Here is a 19,608-nt window from a genome sequence, read left to right as displayed (position 1 = left end):
CTGGGTCCCAGTGTCCCCTGTGCCCTCAAGAAGTCTGCCCAGCTGTCACCTCCATCCTCCCGAGCTCACTAACACACTCGCCCACTCAGGGAGGGGGGAACCTCCCACCCTGGCAGGGCACAGTGGAGCTGAGCAGCCAGCCCAGGGCAGAGGGAAGCCTCCATCCCAGTCCTCCCAGCCAGATTCCCCTGTCCTTTTGCTGCTCCGTGGCTGCAGGCAGTAGCTGCTGGCTGGAACTGTTCATTACTAGATTGACTCCAGATTTTGCAGTCTTCAAACTGTTGTGGCCAGGAAAGTCCAAACCAACGTGACAGAGAAGCAATCCTTTATCTGTCCAGCTGTGTGCTGATGTTTCTGCAGCCACCCACCGAGCAAGCTGCTGTCACTGTCAAAGTAAACAGGTTGTCCTCCCTCTACTAACAAGCTCGAGAAACTGCTTTGAACCTCCAGCCCGTTTGTAGCCCCATGTTTGCCACTGTATAAAGTAAGCAGCTTGCAGCTGGCCTCACTGTGACTGCACAGGGAAAGAAGGGGGTGCAGACATCTGGGTGTCCTGATGCACTGCCGTATATGATGGACAGTTGACGGACCATTGACCGTTCCAGCCATTCAGCACTGAGTCCTGAGGGATGGATGTGAGGGTGAAGAGAGAAGCTAGATGCTCCCATAAGAGGGGCTTGTGGTTGAAACATGCTGGTTTCCCCCAGCATGGTAGAGATGGTCCCCCAGTATGTCCGCTTTTGAGGTGAGGAAGTTATTTCCTTGGGCAGTTTGCCTGCAAGAGCGTGACAGTGGGCTATGCACTGTCGTGACACCCATGTGCTTTGAGGACACAGGGTGGCTGATGTGCCAACACTAGGGCAGGAGCAGAACACACATCCCATTTCCCTGGCAATGCAGAGACTCGAGCAAGCCTGTCCAGCTCCAGGCATGTTGAACAGGGAGGTCTGTTCTCCTCTCCTTCTTCTGCCTGTCACCAGCGCCCTCACCCTCCCCAGGACCAACACAACACAAAGCTGGGGGAATTTACATCAGGGTCAAATGGCTGCAGACATTTGACCTCGCTTGCAGCCATGCCAGGACCTCCTCTGCCTGCCAGTGAGTGGTTTTGAAGGCAGGCAGCGGGCAATGCTTGTACTGCTGCAAAGCACAAAGCTCGGGCTAAGGACAGCTGGATTTGGCAGGGCACAAGGTGAGCAAATGACCCGGGTGCAGGGAACCTGCCGGCTGTCCCATCTGCGATGTCTCGGCTAGAGAAGATCCTATCCCCTTCTCGGCATGGCCAGCCGTTCCCAGTGTGATGTCTTCCAGGCGTGACATCCCGAAGCTTTTGCCGATAATACAAACAGGACAACTTGAACCCAAAACCTTGTTAGTTAAACCAGAAACATTGCTCAGATTTACGGAGGGGAGATTTTGAGACAAACAATTTAATTTAACTGAGGAGCACAATCGGAGGAAGAAACAGGAAAAGTACTTTCAAATCTCTTTTTTTCTTTCTTTTTTTTTTTCCCTAAAGTAAGCTGAAAGGCACGTGGGAGAAAGGCTTGGGTTTTCCAGCCAGGGGAGCTGCCAGAGGAGCACTGGGGACCCCACACTGACTAGGGGAGCCTGGGAACTTGCAGCACTGATGAATATTCTTGCCGTGAACCATGGGGAAAGAGGTGACTGTTTCTCATTAGTCAGAGGACAAAAGCATCCCAGAAAATCTCGGGGATATGACCAGATAGAGAGGCTTTTTGGGTGACTAACTGTCCATGGATGAGGAGCAAGGGAGGATAAAAAGAGGAAAAGGAGAGCACATAGACCCACTTTCTCAATTTCATGACGTAGTGGCAGCCACTTCTGGGCAGAGAAACCACGCTGCCTGTACAGTTTATCCTTTTCCCTGCTAGTTTCCCCAGCCCCTGGTCTCTCAGCACCTCAGCCATGAAACCAGGGATCACCTATAGCTTCAGAAAAGTCTTTTGTATTGGTACCTCCTGATTATTACTGCAGCGGCCCTGGAGCAACAGAGTCCTCCTGAAGCAATGCTTGGACTGCAGTGGCACCGCTGGAACATCACTGCGTGTGCTGATAAATCGCGTGCACACTCCCTTGCATGCTTTCAAGCCAGGGCAGCTAGCGCCGAGCTAAGTGTGTGAGGGTGAGCAGGGTCAGGGACCATCCTCAAGGGGTGGGGGATGTGGCCACTCTGTCCGAGGATGAGAGAGCTTGGCCCCAGGCTTCTCGCTGCCAGCTGGCCGAGGTGCTTGGTGGCCTTCCCGCGCACACTTAATCAGCTCGTCCAGACCCAGCAGTTCCCTCATTAATCACCAATGGTCGTGGGTCCCACCAGGGGCTGAGACAGCCAGCCAGCTTCCTTCCCCTGCGCACCCCACACATTCCCTGCTTTACACCCTCCCGCCTCTGAAACATAGGCGTAACCTTGTGCCCTGCTCCGTTCCCAATGCTGACGTCAGCGTCCCACTGCTTTTTCCCCCAGAAGGCACTCTGGGCCCCCATCACCCAAGCAGCTCGGCCCTCAGCCCTGGGGCATGCCCTGCGTGGGATCCCCCTGCCCCACGCCGCTCTTGGCCCCTTGCCCCGCAGCTCTCTGCGTGAGGCCAAAGCGTTTACAAACGCTTTCCAAGCAGCTCCGTTAATTTCCCCACTCCCCTCTCCTTTGGCGCTGGCAGAAGAGCACACGGGATGAGTCTGAATCCAGAAGGAAATGCTAGAAATTGGCTTCATTTCTTATCTAAGCTTGTTCGACTCCTCAGGCTGTTTGGTCCCGCTCTTCTCCACCAGCTCGAAGAGCCTTGTGCTCCAAGCAGGTCCTTGCCAAGACCAACTTGCTGCCAGGCTCAGACCAGGCACCAGGGACTGCCTGGGGTAGAGCAGGCTTTCCTCTCACCAAGCATCAAGCAGTGATTTCTCCAGCTTTCCCCCATCCCTCCTTCAGGCTCCCTCTGCCCAAGGCCATTTTCAGCTGCTGATCTCCCCAGTCTCCTCCCGCTGCCTTCAGGGACTCACAAATCCATCTCATGGACTCACAAACCAAACTAGGTCTCAAGTCCAACCTCCTGTCCAAAGCAGGGCAGTGGTGGGATCAGACCAAGTTGCACAGGACTTTGCTGACCTGCATCTTGAAAACCTCCAAGGCTGGAGATCCTACCACCTCTCTAGGCCCCTCTTCAAATACATGACTGTCCCCATGGGGATAATTTCCCCATTCTACAAGCTAGATCACTCTCTCTCATACCCTCATTATGCATTAAAAGCCTGGCTCCATCTTCTCAATAATCTCCCCATAGATGTTGGGGCTTGCTCTTAGGTCTCCCCAAAACCAGCCCTTCTCAAGGCTGGACAAGCCTAGCTCTTCCAGCCTGTCCTTGCAGGGCAGGAGCTCCAGCCACCGCCATTTTAGTGGCCTCCACTGAACTCACTCTTGTTTACTGATGTCTTTCTTGTATTGGGGGTCCGAAACCTGGGTGCAGTACCCAGCTGTGGTGTAACGAGTGCTCAGCAGAAGAAGATAATCACTTCTTGAGGTCAGTAGGAAAGACCTGAGCCCTTCTGCCTTTTAGCAACTCAAGTGCATTGCCAAAACTATTGCTCCAGCTGCCTTGAAATTATCAGATCCTGTGTGCCCGAAGAACCTGTGGGTGATGCCCAGCACAGCACCAGCCCCATGTTTCTGCATTGCCCAAAACCTCATGGGGTAAGGCAGTGGAGGACATCTTTTGCAGACAACAGATCCAGAAAAGAAAAAGGTTCCCTGGTTCTTTGGATGTCTATGGGAATGGAGCAGCTGCAGGTTGCATTTTCCACAGACTCACAAAGCCTACGGCCAGAGGGAGCTGTCAGATCAGCTTCTCACAGCCCTGAGCCTCGCTGGTGGCTACGTAGCTGCCCAGTCCTTGCAATGTTTTAGCTCCTTGCTTGTCTCCCTGTGCCTGCAGATTTCATCTACAACCATTTAATATTCATTTTCCATCATGCTGATTGTCATTAGGTACAGCACTGGTCCTGCAGGAATAGGCTGGCAGGTGCCACTTCCCTGCTGATGGCTACCAGTGCCCGGGGTCACACATGCTGTCCCAAATCACCTCCTGCCCCTCCTCAGCCCAGGGCAACCTGGAGTTCCCAAACCATCACAGGGACTCCCACCTCCACTACACTTCCTAGGGTACCCATGATATCCTTCACAGCACAGGGTAGGACAAGAAATGGCAGCGCAGCTTGGAAGCAAGGTTACACAAGATCTCCAAGTTTAAATTGTGCAAATGTCACAGAATCTGCAAAAGGCTGCAGAACGGACAAAGTAAGTTGGAGGCTATTCTGGAGCATTTGTCTGGTGAGATGGGTTGGCAAGAAGCAGCAACTAAGTAACGTTAGGATGTTTTTTTTGTGGAGGGCAATTCAGCAGACTGGTGATCAAACCTCTGAAGGACCACAGACAAAAGGAGAGCTGTTAACATCAGGTCCATGCACACACCACAAAGAGATGCTCTCTTCCAGCAGCAAGCTCACAAGGTGCCCCAATGTCTGGGTAGAATTGTCCTCTCTCCACAAGCTGCTCACATTTATTCACCATCCCGGGGATTCAGGAGGCAGAGGTGGAGAGCTGGGCAAAAGGGGCCCCTTCTCACCGTGTGTGTTCCCACTCCCCTTTAAAATCTCATGTAGGAGTTGCGTTGGCTTTGCTTTACTCTGCTCAGGCTTTTCCCAGAAAGACCAAGCAGTCATTCTTCTTTCAAGATATTTGTAGTAACAGCCATGCCATCCCTGTGCATCTGACTTACATGAAGGATGCTCGATGCTCCGGGTAACATGGATGCCTGAGCAGGGAGATACCCAGCAGATGCCTGCCTGCCCCAGCATCGCCTGGGAACAGCGGGGAAATTCTAGTTGTATAAGAAATAAATACCATTGCAGCTAAGATCCCTCAGCCCATTTTTTCAGGGCTCTTGGGTATAATTTATCTGGGCAGCTACTTTTTAAATATTTGCCCTTGGTGTATGTGTTCTAGCATACCCTCTAGTGCTCAATAAACTGGAAAGTATTTCACACCCTTCCTTGCTTCTTCCCAAACACTGAATACAGAGAATTGCCTTCCCTTCTGCATATTGCGTAACAGCATTTTCATTCTTTTTGGAACCAGATTTAAAAGTTGAGGATGTGTTTTGGTAGTAAAAGCTCTCCTCCTCCTCATTGCTGTGGTCAGCCATGCATATCTCCCAAGAGCGTTCACAGTTTTATACACTTCCCAACTTCCCGTTCACATCTACTCATGCCAACCCAGCTCATTTCAGACAGCTGCTCCCCCTTCTTTGCTGAGCCCACCAGTGAAAGCCCCTTCCTCACTGCACAGTTAGGGCTTCAGCCTCTAATAATGCCTTTCTGAAGCACATGTCTTTTCCCCTTTTTTTTTTTTTTCAGGCCTCACTGCTTTGCTAGCTGCAAAACTTGCTCAGGTACACTCAATCCCACTGTCTATGTCATAGGTGAAGATATTAAATAGTACTAGTCTGAGTATAGTCCCTTGAGGGACATCACTCGTTACTGGTTTCCACTTGGACATTAAGCCATTGACTGTAACTCTTTGGATGCAGCCAGCCAGCCAGTTCCTTATCCATCACTTTTCCCAGACCAAGCAGAGATTACGACTGGTCAGCACCACTGCAGTACCCTGGGTGCCCTTAGCTTGGCGCAGGTAGCACAAGCACTCGTGCCCAGTGGCAGGGGCACTGCAGTTTGCTCCTGCAGGTTGGTTGCATTGCTCCTGCAAAGACGAGCTGTACTGGCCTGGGGTCTCTTCTGGGCTCAAGGATGTTAAGCTGGGAGGTAGCACAGCCGCCTGGTGTGGCATTCCCTGTGGGAGGCCACCATATGCCCATCTTCCTTCCAAGTCTCTGTTCCTGGGGGTGCTCCTGGGGTTGGCCCTCCAATGCATCCATGGTGCGCCCATCACATGTGCTCCTTGCCATGGCTCCAGCCGCGGATTCATTGCAGGGATCCCACAGACAAGGGCCACGGAGAGCACGGTGGACACAATGAGGGGCAAAGGCTGCACCATGCCTAGAGCTGGGTCTTCCCTGGCTGGATGAGCTTTGGTGGCACTGGGCAGCCTTGCCACAGCACCGCTTGCTGCCGGGACCCTGCACCAGCAGAGGCATGGCCCCCAGCCACAGTTCCAGTCCCCCTGTGCCACATACATCATCAGGGCTCAAGGGGCTTCGCAGCCATGCAGAGGTCCAAGGGAGCAGGCAGACCCCAGCTCTGCAGGGGCTTGTCTCTCTGGGTCAGGTCCATGTTGCTCAGGCTCTCAGGGGAACTGAGGTTCAGTTCTGCCCCACAGAGGTGGCCAGGCTTGGGGGAGGAGTGGGAGAAAGTGTGGAGCAGTAAGGGCAGAAGTGCCTGGTCCCCTGGGCTGAAGCAGCAGCCCCACTGCAGCTGGAGGAGCCGCTGCCATGATAGTGGATGGGCACTGGTGGGGCAAGGGATGCAGCACAGGGCAGGGTATGTGCTGGCCCCGCAGGGATGCCCCACGCTGCTGATGTGTGACCTGCTCTGGCTTAAGGAGGCGCTTTGACTTCAGCAAGGGAACACAGGCGCAGCATGGCCACAGGGGGCCAGCCACAACCTGCTGGAATTTGGGCAGCAGCTGATGCAGCCTTTCCATGGACCACTGCACTGCCCGGGGAAGCTTCACAGCTTTAACTCCAGGCATTTTCTTGCTGTGTGCAACCAGAACTTGCTGCGCACCTCCTGCTTCAACTCCAGATTTAAGACAACAGGCACTGCAGCAGGAGGCTGGCTCCCATCCTCAACCATGCACAAGCATGAGGTGGCAAAGTTGGTCTGATGGCCATCATCTTCCTTTGGCAGGATCAAAGCTGGTCCTGCTACAGATCCTGCTGCCTTGCAGACTGCATTGGGAAGGGCTGGGGGGAGCATGGACGAATTAGGAGACCATAGCAACTCCTCCTCAGTACAGGAGAAGGAGTATCTCGCACACGATGTTCCCTGGTTATGGTGGCAGGATGGAGGAGCGGACCCCAGTGGGCAGATCTTCAGCTCCGCTGTCTGGCTTGCAGCCCCAAACCTCTCAGTCCTGAGGGGCTCGGGGGCAATCAGGACCTGCAGGCACTGGCTGTGCCTGAGGAGCCCAACCAGTGTCCCTGTGCTGCTGTCAGGAGTTTGGGAGGGAAGACTCCAGGAAGTGGTCGCTCATAGGAAGGCCATCATCCTCCATTGGCAGGATCAAAGCTCGTCCTCCTGCCAGTTCTGCTACCAGTCCTGCTGCCTTGTTGGCCAGCCTGGAAAGGGCTGGGGGGGGACCATGGACAAAATGAGAGCACACAGGGACTCCTCCTCCATCCAAGGCAGCCCCCCATCCAGGCAAAGAAGGCTCTTGTGCATGAGATGCCCCAGCACCCGCTCCTGGCTGTCACAGGCAAAGCAGCGTGGACCTTCCTGGGCACTGGTCTTGTCTCCTCACATCCCCGCAGAAGCAGCCCCCCTGAAACGGCGGCAGGGAACCTGCCAGCCATAGCAGATGGCACTTCTTCCCATGCTAATGAGCCGGCAGGATTTAATTCCTGCCTCCCATTAACACTCATTAGAATGTCACTTGGCCATTCTTCTGTGTCTGTCATGTCTCTGCCACTTCTGCTTCAAGATGTTAATTCAAGGCCGCCTCACTGTACCCCAAACCCTGCATTAAATGGGTCTTAAGAGGAGGCAGGCACAGAGCAGCATGCCCAGCATCCATGGGATGGACAGATGGAGCTGGTCTTAGCCCCCAGACCGGGTCTGGACTCAGGGTTTTCCCGTGGCATTCCCACCTTGCCCAAAATCCCACAGCCCCACAGAGCTGAAGGAAGATGCAGCCAGACCTACCGCAGCTTGCTGGGGGCCAGAAGTAGGTTACTTTCCGCTGCGCATAGAAATTCTATGATGCATATTCATCAGTTACGGTTGTGCAGAGATTACACAGTTGCATAAATAGCAGGTTTAGGGATCACTGGCTGCACTCTGTGACTTTCCCAGGGCTTCCTCCCCTGAAAAAGAGATGGAAGGTGAAGTCATCTCATGAGAAATAAAGGTCAGCGCTTTAAGTGATGTTTTAGAAAAATACTGTTTTCTGTACTGTACATTTTTGCACCCCTCAGGTGAACAATTCAGTGATCGTAAGCCTCATCTTACTATTTAAAATTATATTTATCAGCTGTAATCACTTTCAATACATTTTCATTCTTAAAAATCAATTTACCAAACTCTTCACAAGTATGATGGATAAAAATTGAATTTGAAGCCCAGCCTCACAGGATCGATGCTAAGCAGGTCACTGCATCTGTTTACAAAAGGAAAACATTATTTCATGCAGCTGCCTTTGAGCATAGCAGAGCCCAGGGAGCCTAAAAGCTTTGAGCAGTGAAGAGGATTTGGGGATAGATGCTCTGCAATCACCTGTGAAGGCAGGAGCTGGGGGCAAAGGTCCCCCAGGGCATGCAGTCCCACCGTGGTTCCCCTGTTGAATGAGGCTCTCCCCAGAAAATTGTCACCAGCCTGGCCGTGCCACCTTGCCAGCCTCACCAGACGATGCCAGCTCCCTCTGAAGTGATGAGGGCCTGGTAATCGCTTCACCCGGCAGTGAGACCACTCTCAGGTGTCACCAGCCTTAAAGACCTCTCAAAATGCAATTCAGTGGTTTCCACCCAGTGCATAGACAGCTGTGAGGGCCCCCAAAATGATTCAGGTTCCTCTCAACTGCAGGGTATGAAGTTAACCCTGGGGGGGAAACGTGCTGCTTCTGCCCATCCTCAACAGATAGGTCTCATCTGAAACTCTGAATCAGCCGTAGGTAGAAAGAAAAAAGGCCTGGAAAAGCAATGATGTGAGCAGGGTCTGTGCAAAACAGAGGCTGGGCAGTCAGCCCTAGGCAAATACTAATTTCTGCAGTCCACTCCCTTGCAGACACAGTGAGACCTCAGAGAGTTACCCCCTGCCCTGTCTGCTGCACGTAGCAATGATCAGCCAAGCTACTGACCCCTCACTTTTTCACACTTTCAGGTACTGCTGAAGCAGGTTCATCGCTAGCCTGTAAACAGTCCAGCAGTATTATTTGCCTTTCAGGTGGGGATTGGCTGCACAGCAGCACAGAGCAACTGGAAGCATTTCAATACTCTCAAATTTTGTAGTACCTGTGACCACAGAAAAAAACAGGCTCTTTTCAGCCAAGCCTTTCATTAATTTTTCATCCAAAAGAGAAGCTAATATCTAAGTGTAAATCTCCTTGCTTCCCCAAATGTCTCATTTGAACTACATGGGAGTCTTCAAGAAAGACCATCTATTTCCCAAGCAAGTGCTCCAAGTGCCTTGGGATCACACTACGGTTCCTTTTTATTGCACTTGCAGCAAGCCCTGTATCATCCTCTGTATTTTCACTTCTCTTTATCAACAGAGGAAGCTGGGGGAGAGCTGTTGTTAGGAGCTATTCAGGAATGACTTCTGTGATCTGTGCATCCTCACCAGCACCAAGGAGAGGGGATAATAACTTCCCTCAATCTGCTGGCCACATTCCTCCTAATGTAGTCCAGGATGTGGTTTGCCTTTTTCGTGATGAGAGTGCTCTTTTGGCTTATATTCAGCCGGGTGCCCATGATAACCCCCGGCTCCTTCCCATCAGTGCTGCTGCTTGGTGCTCAGCTCCCAGGCTTATTGCACCTCAGTGCTGCACTTTGCATCTCCCTTGCTGAATTTCAGGGGATGCTCACATTTATCTAATCCATCCCAGACTGAGGCTGTGTCAGGTGTCAGCCATACTCGTCCAGTGGCAGCTGAAGCTTTGCTGAAGGTTCATCCTGTGTCAGTGCCCCTGTTGTTGATGGCAAGCCCTGCATCAGCTTCAGTCGTTACTGGCTACCCACCAGCTGTCGAGCTGGTGGCCACCCTCGAAGTCCAGCACAGTATTCCCTTGGGAAATCCCTGCTTGCCCTTTACGTGCTCAGGAATGGCTTCTGAGACACTATGCTCCGTAATGGGTCTTACAGCAATTACTGCTCCCTTTACTGATCCTCACCAATTCATGTCTCCCCTCCCCTAGAGAGCGCTGAGCCCTTTGCCTCCTGGATGGATGATCCCCACTACCAGTCAGTCCTCCTTCAACCTTATAGCAATAGAAAACACAGAAAGCAGGGGTCAGAGACCACGAAATGTCCCTGTGCTCCCTTTGCTCTGGCTTGCCAGCCCAGGCACTGGGTCCCAGCCTTCCAGCAATGACCTAAAATCTCCTGCAGGATGAACCATCCCCAGCACAAACCAAAGCTTTGGGTGATCCCAGCTGTGATGTTTCTGCACAGGCTGGAGCTTTGCATCTTAGCAGCAGCCTCAGCTAGTTTTATACAAAGACGCTAACAAAATTCAGGATATCTTGGTTTTGAAAGCGCTGCATAATTGCAAGCTGTTATTGTCTGAAACCGCATTTGCAAGATGCAGTCTCAACAGCCAGGCAGTTTGGGGAAAAGAAACACTTGCTCAGTGTGGGAGAAGTTCCTGCAGAGGAAACAGCCTTGCAATACCCTTGCCAAGCATTCACAGGTCTTCTCAGCTGCCCAAGCACCACAGTTTTCAAGAAGAAACCCGTGGGCAACATCCTACCCGAACTCCCATGGCCCTTGCCATAGGCTCAGGGTTTTTCTGTCCCATTCCTCTGTATGCCATGTAGGATCCTTGATCACACCACCATCATCAGGTAGCAAAGACAATAGTGGCTTGCAAAGGGGCAGGTCTACAAGCTCCCCACCCTGAACTGCAACATCCAGAAAGCTCTGGCAAAGCCTCCATGTACACATTTCTACCCTGCTCACAGCACTGCTGAGCCTTTGCAGACTGTGCGCTTCCACACAAGCACTTGTGATCCATTCTAGACTTCTTTTCCTCATCTGCCTTGAAAAGCAGAGGCCTGGGAAATGCTGGATTTGATCAGGCATTGGCAAAGGCACAGGCATGAGTGTTTTTTCAGGCATGTGATTCAGTGAGGGACTAGAGCACCCCAGGAAGAGAGGGGCTGGATTTTGTCTTGAGCTTTGTGGTTATATTTCATCAAAAAAACTCAGCTACTTTAGGCAGGATCCTACACCTGCACAAGGTCTGATCAATGGCTTAGTGCTGCTCAGCAAGGGTTTGAGTGACAAGTTCAACCTTTCCCTGCAGGACATCCCTCAGCCTAGAGATGTGGCCACGTGCACTCCCCATCACTGTCTTGTGACAAATAGAAAATCTATGCATATCTCATCCCTCATTCATGTCTTCACTCATCCAGACCCACGTGCACCCAAACTTTGGAGGACTCGTTGGGTCATACAAAGCTTAGACTGTGCCTTCTTTGTATCACTTGGCCCTGGGAGCTGGATTTTGCAGTGCATCAGTTTTTGTGATGCATGGGACAGTCCTGTATGAAGTCTGACCACAGACGGGCCACCCAGTCCTTGGGGACAAAAAGCAGGGAGCATTCACAGGCTGACTCCAATCTGGGACATACCTCCATTTGGGTTATATATTAGGGCAGGCAGGACTTTCTGAAGTGGGTGTCCCAGGTCCTCCAGGGTGTCTGAGGGATGAGGATGGCTCAGACAGAGACAGAGGACATGCCTGCCAAAAGATGCACTGGACGCTGCAAGTCTACTCAGGTTCAACAGGAGACCAGTTCGTGGGAGAGAGGCCCACTGAGGACAGCTAAATACTCATGTGGTCACCACTAATCCCAGGGGAGGGTGGCAGGGCTGGTGGCCACACACGGCTCTGCATGGCCCGGCAGCATCAGTGTTAACTGGGCTCTGCCCCAGCCCTACCAGGAGTGCACGCTTGCCTGCAGAGCAGTGCTTCCAGAACGCTCCTTGCAATTACATGCCCTGCCACCATGCAGGCAAGTTATTAATATTTATTAGGCTCAATTATTCATGGCCTCTTTAGGATCCTGTTGTTTAAGTCCAGCTTGAGATCTCCAGGCTAGCAATCACAAAAGTTGCTTTCCAGAGGAATTACAGTAAATCAATCCTTTGGAGATGTTCCAGGCAGCTGTAAAACTCACAGATGGAGCTGCCTGGAAAGGAACCTTCCGCCCAGCCCTTGGAGGCCCAAAAGTGCTGCACGGGAGCTCAAGCCCTCCTGGGGTGGGACACCACATCTCCTCTTGCCACTACCTGCATGGAGGTCCCACTGGCCATCTCTTTCTGAAGCTGGCAGGGGAGAAACAGCCTAGGGATAACGGCTTGGAGGTTTCTCCCTGTCAAAAGAACACCTGGTGAGGATGGAGAACAAACTGTGATGTGCACAGCAGAGCAAGGCAAAGCAGGCAGCAGCCAGGAGGATGCAGCCTGTCCTGGCAGCTGTGACAGGGGATGCCCTTGCTTGTCCTAGCTCCTGGCTGGTGCTTGGTCCATAGTTGGGAAGCCACAGGGAGGGTGCAGGATCCGGGAGGGATATCCTAGGGTGCTCCCAGCAGGTACATCCCATGGCACAGGGCATCCCACTGAGACCTGCCAAATTGCTCCATGAAAGCAGGGCTGGCCGCAGCTAGGAGCATGCACACAACCTGGACAGGGAGGATTTGCCATCCTGCCCTGTTGATGCTCTGATCTGCACTGTGGCAAGCTCTGGGTGAGTCCTAGTGCCAGACACCGAGTGCACCAGCCCCCATGGGTGGATGGGAGGAGGGAGAGGGTCTGCCTGCACACTGTCTGCAGCAGACGTGAGCTGCCAGGGCTGCACTCTGCTAGCAGAAAGCCATCTGGACCACTCAGAGATGCTCAGCAAGGCTGATAAGCCAAGGACTGGCACCATGCTAACTGTGCCCGCCGAGTTGTCTCACAGCTGCTTGCAAAGCCCCGGGCAGTGTAGGCGATCCCGGCACTTCCCCATCAAAGCCTGAGCTACACTCCTGCTGCTGACCTCTGCATCTGCTCTCAGCCTGAGGCTTGGAGCAGCCACCCCACAGCCCACGGCCACTTCCAGCAGCTCTCAGGACCTAGAAATAACAGGTGGGACAGGGGACTCCCAGGGGACCCACATGCTGCTGGAAGGAGCTGTGGGGTGGGCAAGATCCCCCAGGTCATCGGGCATGGCACATGTCCCTGCAACCCTCTGTGACGAGGGTGAGCAGACAGCCTCTTTGGTGGTGCTGGTTGGTGCTCATTGACCACGATGGGAACTGGGGCATGCAGAGCTCATGTAGACACCTGGGAGGGGAAGGAGAGAGCTCATGCAAGAGAAACAGCCCTCTGCCTTACTCCAGCCCCTTCCCTCGTCAAGGGCTGGTCTCCAGAGAGCTGAGGGCTCTGAGGAGCAGAGTGTGGCCAGGGAGGAGGTGCACGGCCAGGAGGGAGTACAGTGCATGGGGTCTGCTCCAGAGACCAAGAAATGCCTGAGAAGCAGCCTTCCCCACAGTGATTCATGGCTGAGCCACATTGCCAGCGTGCACGGGATGGAGCAATTCACTCAGCGCAGAGGAGGAGGAGCAGGGGTTTCAAGAGAAGCAGCCCTACATGTTGAAGCCTCAGCAATGAGAAGGCAGAAGGAACCAGCTGCTTCTCCTCCAAAGCCAGAGTGGTGGTCCTGTGCCACCAGGCTCGGGTGGGTTACAGAGCCCATCCAGGGAATGCCAGGATGGAGAGGAGCTGGGTGGAGGCACTCAGATGCCACAGCAAGGGCCATCCCATGAGACAGGATGCCCCAAAGGCCACGTCACCCTCAAAAACTGAATTTCCTTGTATTTCATCCTTCCTCCGACCTGCCCTCCCCTCCCCCTGTCTCCCCTGTGTTCCTGCAGCAGCCGATGTCCTGCCCATGATGTGGCCCTCCTTTGACTAAAATCTGCAAAACTGTGCTGTGCTCTGGGCTCCAGCATGGCTCAGCATATAAAATTTTGATCTGTTAAATGGGTTTGCAGGGGAAGCTGGGTGTGCAGGAGAGGGAACACACACCCACCTCCATGCCCTCTTCCCGGGGCAGCTTCCCCTCCTGCACCAGATTGGTCATTGCCGGAGACGATAGAGGAGGGATGGAAGGCAAGGGAGGGCTCATGCCATGCTGGTGCTGGCAAGGAAAAGCAGCCCAGAGCCCATCCGGCTGGGCAGGAGGTGCTGCAGAGGTCTGATCCAGCTCACAGAAAGGCCAAGGGTGGCGAAGAAGTGGATTTGGAAGGAGGAGAGAGGTGGGACTGGGGCACAGCTGGGGAGAAGGGGAGACACACAACCCAGCTGCGGAAAGCAGGGCAGGCACATGCCAGCGGGCACCAGTGCTGCTGGAAGTGGGGGTCCTGCCCCATACTCTGGGACAACACCAGGTCAGAGACAAACATGGTCCAGACCCTCTGAGCTGTAACATCTGCCCCACATCATCCCCCAGCCACCTTTTCTCCCTTCTCCACCAAGCCGCCGCACCAGCTGGCTGCACCACCAGCCCAGCCAGCTTTGGGGATGGTGGGTCCCAGGGGCCAGCACCCACCGCCTGTCCCCACACTGTCTGACCTGGGGTCCTGGGCATCCTTGTCTCACAGCCCTCCCCTCACCCCGCTGAAGAAACCGAGACGATCCTACCACCAACAGTGTCTCAGACAGGCTCCAGCAGGCAGGGGCACTTTCTTTTTCCCCAAAAAGCCTCTGAATCCCAGCAAGAGCTGCTTTAATCAGAGCTTTCTGCCCTGCGGGACTCCATGCAGTGTAATGAAAGAGGTGCAGACAGCCCTTTTACTCTCCCCTCCCATCAACCCTCTGTTTGGCCTCCTCTCCGTTTTTTAATTCCCCCCCTCTCTGCATTTCAAGCCTGCTTGGTAAATGTTTGAAAGTGATGCTGATGCAGTTGGTATGGCAACGCCAGGCTGGGGCCCTGCCTGAAACCCCAAACACACAATTAGCTGATTAAGAGGCGAGGCAGCAGCATGCCAGGGCTCTCCCACTCCATGGGGCTGTCCCCACTCACCCCATTGGAGGTCCTCAGGGGTCCCCAAGAGGGATGAGAGGCACCAGGGGCTGAGATGCAGCTCAGGGAGCATGCACAGCCCCTCACATGGTTAAAGGACCACATTTCCAGGCTTGGAAAGGCTAGGGAAGAGCCTTTGCATGAAGCCTGCCCGTAGGATGCTGTGGCATGGGAATGGGGCTGATGGAGACACCAAAAGCAGCCTGGAGGCTGCTGGACCCACTTGCAAGCACCATATCCCTGTCCAAACAGCAGCACCCGGGAGCCTTGCATAGCCCCCAGCTTGGGTGCGAGTCACGCCACGTCCCACCTCCACGGCAGACGGGACCCAGCTGTGCCCCAGGAGGATGCAATGGCCGGATCCAGCATTCCCAGCTCTCAGCTCCGCTAAGCCATGCTCCCCTGGAGCCACCTGGGCTCTGCATCTGCCCCCAGCCCTGGGGGCTGCCTGCTTGCCCCCAGGCCCCAAAACAGGCCATGGCGGTGCCCTCACAGGCAGGGCAGAGGTACTTGGGCAGGCTCTGTCTCCTCTCCTCTCCTCTCCTCTCCTCTCCTCTCCTCTACTCTCCTCTCACACAGCTTTATTGCTCATAAAGTGGCTCAGGAAGGCAGTAATCATCCCCGTGGCAGCCCCGGTTAATGAAGTCGGCCTTCATTAGGCGTTTCCGTTCCACTTGAAAAGCTCCTCTCTGAGGATGCTCAACCGGCCTCCGGCAGAGATGGCCTGGCCAAGGGAGGACGCGGGGACAGGTGACACTGCAGGGGGCAGCCAGGCTGGCAGGGGGGGCAGCCAGAAGGGCTGGCATCCCTGCCCGTGCTTCCCTATGGAGACAAGTGCATCCCTTGCAAGGCGCTGTCGGGCTGGCACTGGGACACTGCAGTTGCAAACCCATACCCTGCACCTGGCCACAGCCCAGCCCCAGTGCTCCCCCTCTCACCCCAGCCTTGACCCTTCTCCCCAGTCCCAGGGCTCATCCTGCTCTCCAGACTCCTGCAGTGTCCTGGGGGACAAGTCCCTGCACCAGGCTCTGCTATTTGGGTACACCTGTGTCCCCGCTTAGGGCAAGGGGGTACCAGTCCCTGGAGAGACATGGGGTCTGGCCTTGACCCTTTCTGGGGACTTGCAGGTGGAGGGGAGAGGACAGGCTGCGGGGGCAGCCACTTCTCTGGGAGCTGGCTGGAGTGGCCCTGTGAAGAGGGTCATTTAGCTAATGCCTGCAAGAGTGCTTCTAGATTAGAGAGCGCTGAAGTGCTCGGCTATTATCTGTCCGGAGGGAGCATCCTCGTCTCACCAGCGCCAGGCTTGCCAAGCCACCAGCTGCAGGGACAGGTCAAAAGACCCACGGCTCCGTGCCCCAGCTGCTCTGCAGGGACGTGCCACCCCCAGGAAGGGCAGCCCAGGGTAAGTCCAGGCAGCTGCCCTTGGGGAACACCTTCTTGCAGACCCCAGACCCTGGGGCATACCCCCTGGGGCAGGATGAGCTGTTGGCTTCCTCCCATCTGCTTCATCTCCCTGCTTCCCTCACCCCTGCACCTTCCCCCCAGCTCCCCTCAGGGCATTTTGGCACCCATCTGCACCATCAGACCACGTCCTTTCTCTGTACCCCCTCCCCAGGTCCTAACACTGATCCCCACCAGCTTTCCCCCCCCTTATCACAGGGATGAAGGCGGCTCATGGAGGAACAACATGGGTAAATGGCTGTACAAGGTAGCATGGTGCTGAGCACCTCACGGTCTCTCTGAGGGTCCCCAGAACCCAGTGTTGTACAGGGAAAATGGAACAGCCAAGCTGTGACTGTAGGACAGTAGCAAGGAGCAGACAGCAGCACACAGACAGGGGCTCACCTGGAGGTGGACAAGCAAGAGGATGGATGGGCTAGGTGCACGCTGGATCTCCTCCTTCCAGCAGCTGGGAAAGCTGGTGGCATGCATTGTCCACTCCGGGCTGCATGTCCACCAGATCTAGGGCTGCCATGGCTCAGCCCCGCAGTTGTGGGGACGCAGTGGTAAGGCAGGGCTGTGTCAGACACAGGTGAGGATGAGGAGGAAGCAGCACTCAGCTCTGCACCAGGCCAGGGCCCCGGATGGAGCTAAAACAGCCCTGGGCAGCACAATGCGCTCATGCCCCAGGAGGGGATGTTGGATCGGGTCGGAGTGGGAGCTCAGTCTAAATTTGCAGCTGGACAAAGGGGAGGTGCCTCCTACCCACGCAAACTGGTGCCTGGCCCTGCCCCAGCTGGGATTTTGGCTACCACGTGCATCTGGACAGACCTCGGTTGCAAACTCCCTGGTCCTGCAGAGTTCAGGGCTGAAGATAGATTCATTAGGCAAATTCTGCTCCAGGCTTTTGTACTGGGGGATTTTGGGGTGCCATAAAAGCTGCTAGGAAGGGGGCAAAGCCAGTCCTTCCACCCCGACAGTGCACACAAGGCTGTTCAGTAATTATGCCCTGCAAGAGCTCTGCACTCCAGCCCTGGGTTGCGAGGGAAAAACTCAGAGCAAACACACACAGCGCCACGGCCGCAAGGCACACAGCCAGCATCTGTGGCGTCTTAACCTACTTTGGGTTTGTTACTGCGCTTCTGCTGATGGGGGCCAAAGGAGGGGTTGCAACCATGCTGTGCACCATCTGGCAGCTTCTGCTCAGGGCACCCTGACCACCGAGGGCAGGGGGAAAGCCAGGACCTGCCATCCCCATCCCTGTCCCCATCACTATCCCTGAGAGCATGGCAGGGTGAATGTGGAGAGCAGGAGCTACAGAGCAGCCACCACCCCATCAGCAGTTTGCAATGGCATCTGCACTGCAGCCCCACACACGCAACTGGGGCAAGGACTGTTGGGGGGGACACGAGTGGGAGAGGGAAGGTGGGAGAGCAGCCCAGGGTGAGGAGCTGCTCCGGGGAACTGGTCCCCCCAAGGGAAGCTGGTTGAACCCTTTGGGGTGGGGGGCATAGGGCTGCAGTCCCCCTCCACCATCAGGCTGGGGCTGCAGGGAGATGGAGGCTATGGGAAGCGATGGCTGAGTTGTTGGGGTGTGGGATCAGCAGAGGACAGCTGCATTGATGGCCAGGGATGTGACAGGCAGTGTCAATGATCTGCCCTCAGTGGTGGGAGGGTGACAGCCGTCAGCCTTATGCACAGCACCTGCGATGATGACCAAGGGTGTGACGGACAACCGCCGATGAGTCAGTGTGAATGTCCAAGGGCAGTGATGGAGAGCCATCAGTGAACGTGATGGACAGCTGTCAGTGGACGTGAAGGACAGCCATCAGCAGGTGGCCTTGGGAGGTGCTGTCTGCAGCCAGCATCAGGAGATGTCTCACTTCGGTGCCAGTGGAGAGCAGGATCATGTCTGCAGCTGGGATCAGGTATATGGGTGGGATCCCAAGCCCCTTCCCCTGTGTGGAGCCCACACAGGTGAAGGGCATGGGCTGGGACAGCTGGAGGGAACCAGGAATGGTCTCCCTCACTCATGGGCTTGCTCCTGTGCTGCTTGTTCCCAGTGATGGGCGATGCTCTGCCTTTCCCTGCCTGCAGTCTTACACAGCAGCCCATCAGGCAGCCAGTTTTTACCCCATTTCATGCTGATTTTGGCATCATCCTCCCTGTCTGAACCAGCTGCCGCGAGGTGTGCTGATGCTTCTCCAAACCCTTCCCGCAGCGCGTCAACACTATTATCTCCATCAGCCAAACTTGTAATCTCCTGAAAAAAGATATCTCGCTATTTTGACAAGTTCTCTTTTCCATCACCCCCCGCTGACTGGCAGGAACGCCGGCTCATGCAGTTGCCCTACCACTGCTGCTCCTGCTTCTTGGCAGGAGCCAAAAGTTCGGGTCCCCCCATCAAAGAGCAAATCCTTCACCCTGTGGCCCCCCAGGGTGCTGGTGGCTTCAGGGCCGAGGGCCAGGCGGGAGCCAGGACGAGCCAGGGCGGCATGAGGCAGCGTTCCCAGGTGGCGGGCTCCAGAAGCAGCCGCAGATGGTGAGCCCACACGCCACGTCGCTGCAGCAGCCAGTGACCTACACGTGGGCGTCATGCGAGATTTTGGAGGGGGGGGGAGCTGACGAAAATGCACATTCCTGCTGCAGCTCAGCTCTCACCTCCGCCCCTGCAGCCCTCCTCCGGCAGCCCGGCGCTGCTGGCTCCGCCAAGAGCTTTCCTAGCCTGTTGCCATCATGGCTGCTCCGACAGGCGCCCAGCCATGCTGTGGCTTTTCGGAGAGGGCAGGGGACCATGTCTTCCATCTCCCCAGGGGGTGCAAGAGCATCCTGCATCTTGCATGGGGCAGAGGCTGCTGGATGCCCCTTGCAGAAATGGATCTGGGCTGCAGCTCTCCTTTGGTGGGACACCACACTCGCCAGCTGGCGAGCAGCTCCCACCCTCCAGGCTCAGCCAGCCCCATCCACAGAGCCTTGCTGCGAGGGTACAGCCTGGCCACGCTACAGAAGGGACCGCAAAGCATCAGGGCAGACGGTAGCGGGACCCCCAATCCCCTCTGCAGCTTGAACAGGAGCAAGGCTGGGACTCCTCGCCTTTGCTTTTCCAGGAACCGCTGCACTCGGCCGCGAGCCCACCGGGGCAGGGCTGTCCCCACAGAGGCACTTAAAGCTTTCACAGCCTGCCGGCACAGTCTTCCTCCA

The sequence above is a fragment of the Haliaeetus leucocephalus genome, unplaced genomic scaffold (genome assembly GCF_000737465.1).
Source record: "Haliaeetus leucocephalus isolate CR32 unplaced genomic scaffold, Haliaeetus_leucocephalus-4.0 Scaffold176, whole genome shotgun sequence".
NCBI lineage: Eukaryota > Metazoa > Chordata > Aves > Accipitriformes > Accipitridae > Haliaeetus > Haliaeetus leucocephalus.
This window is presented reverse-complemented; position numbering follows the sequence as displayed.